Source organism: Eucyclogobius newberryi, unplaced genomic scaffold (assembly GCF_026437365.1).
Source record: "Eucyclogobius newberryi isolate DKJ021-1_F unplaced genomic scaffold, fEucNew1.0.hap1 SCAF_17, whole genome shotgun sequence".
Taxonomy (NCBI): Eukaryota; Metazoa; Chordata; class Actinopteri; order Gobiiformes; family Gobiidae; genus Eucyclogobius; species Eucyclogobius newberryi.
Genome location: NW_027315801.1, coordinates 1852847 through 1855388, shown reverse-complemented (window position 1 = coordinate 1855388; position 2542 = coordinate 1852847).

Sequence of the window (2542 nt, the reverse complement as noted above, 5' to 3'; positions counted from 1 at the left end):
CTCGTTGTGCAGTGGTCACTCTCGTTGTGCAGTGGTCACTCTCGTTGTGCAGTGGTCACTCTCGTTGTGCAGTGGTCACTCTCTTTGTGCAGTGGTCACTCTCTGTGTGCAGTGGTCACTCTCGTTGTGCAGCGGTCACTCTCTTTGTGCAGTGGTCACTCTCTTTGTGCAGCGGTCACTCTCGTTGTGCAGTGGTCACTCTCTTTGTGCAGTGGTCACTCTCGTTGTGCAGCGGCCACTCTCGTTGTGCAGTGGTCACTGTCTTTGTGCAGCGGTCACTCTCGCTGTGCAGTGGTCACTCTCTTTGTGCAGTGGTCACTCTTTGTGCAGTGGTCACTCTCGTTGTGCAGTGGTCACTGTCTTTGTGCAGCGGTCACTCTCGTTGTGCAGTGGTCACTCTCGTTGTGCAGTGGTCACTGTCTTTGTGCAGCGGTCACTCTCGTTGTGCAGTGGTCACTCTCGTTGTGCAGTGGTCACTCTCTTTGTGCAGTGGTCACTCTCGTTGTGCAGCGGCCACTCTCGTTGTGCAGTGGTCACTGTCTTTGTGCAGCGGTCACTCTCGCTGTGCAGTGGTCACTCTCTTTGTGCAGTGGTCACTCTTTGTGCAGTGGTCACTCTCGTTGTGCAGTGGTCACTGTCTTTGTGCAGCGGTCACTCTCGTTGTGCAGTGGTCACTCTCGTTGTGCAGTGGTCACTCTCTTTGTGCAGTGGTCACTCTCGTTGTGCAGTGGTCACTCTTGTTGTGCAGTGGTCACTCTCTTTGTGCAGCGGTCACTCTCACACATCATAAATACAAGATCTGTGTGACAAATACTGCATAACACGATAGAAATGAATATTTGAATATTGCTGCTGTGATCAAAGACGGTCCCACCAAATATTAGCCTGTGTCACTTTTCAGTGAATAAACATGAATAAAAAGTGTAAAATGTCAAAAAGACATGCATAGAACAATAAAATATAGACAGAACAACGGCGACTAATGGTTATTTCTCTTGTGCATTGAGACTTTAAATACGTTATCAACCGAATCAAAGTTTGATTTTTGCTGAAGTCTTCCTTCTAGAGAATATCCACGGATAAAGTGTAATACGGATAAAAAATCTGAAATTCTTGACATTTTGATTAAATAAAGCTGTCGTCTTTGTTATGAATCTTTTCTACATGTTTTATATCCCAGACGACGATTATTAAAACAAGTTTAATTCTACAGTGAACTCTCTTTGTCGATATGATGCCACATACAACATGGCTTAATAACAATAAGAATATAAACCATTATAAAAGGTTTTTCATCTGTGAATAGAAAAGTTGCTGTTGCACATTAACTGCAATTAGAGGTCTGAAATACTAAAATACTGCAATATACTAAAATATACTCAAAATGTACTACAGGAAATGGCTTGTACAATTACAGAAGCAGTATTTGTACACAATACTTTGTTAAATTCCATCATCAGGAACATGGCCGTGTTTCCACAACAAACATGAAGCCTTCTACGCCTCAGCTTCTGCGCAGCCATCCCACCTCAGTGCTGCGACAATGTGCTGAATGTCCTACCCCCTCACACCCCCCCCGATATTTTACTCTTCAGAACAATAAATCAGTCATGAAACTTTCTTAGCCAAGTCTGTTTAAAGCAGGGCAAAGTTTTCAGCTTATTAACAATCACAGTCCCTGTGATGGTGAGATATGTTTTTATTTATTTATAGGAGATCTTCTACTGAAAGTGTTTTTCAGACTTCCTATAAGTGATCTGTTCTTGTGGATCTACCTCTGTATCTTCCTGCGTTGCACCAATGAAATTTCCCCATGTGGGACAATAAAGGAATATCTCATCTTATCTTATTTTCAGGGCGTTGAAGTGTCTGTCGCCCCCTGCTGTCTCTGGGCGGAAAAACAGCCATCGACCCGAAGACAACTCTCCTGAGAAACCCTGAATCTTTTTGTACATTTGACAGTGAGATGTGTTTGGATGTGATTACACGGTCTAATTCTGATTAAGAGAAAATACAAATAACATTTATTTTCACAAGGGACCAGCAGGGGGCGTTCTATGGCCAGATTTACTGAAGTTTGCCAGTTCAGTTAAAGCAGAACTAAAGCTACATCGAGACACTTTTTTTCCTCCGTTTGACCAGTGTTTCGACTGCTTGTTTCTAGCAGTAAACTTAAAAAAAAAAAAGAAACATCAATTTTATAGCGCCCGAAGTGTAACAGTGAAAACAGAATCAACAACAAACGTAACAATGTCCCAGCTTTGTCCCGTCCTTAGACCCGTCCTTAGACCCCGTCCTTAGACCCGTCTTCTCACAAGGACAAACTACAGAACCTCTTTGGGATGAAGTAGAAACTTTGAGGAGTTCCACAGTGGAGAAATCAGGCACGCGACGCTGCTGTGACGAGTCTTCCTTCTGACAGTCGAGGTACGACAGCGCCCTCTGCAGTCACTTATTTAGAATGGCAAGTGTGAGAAAACGACAATGCCCCCTCGTCTCGGTTCAGTGTTCCATGGCGCGTTTGTGGATTTCATCTTTTTGG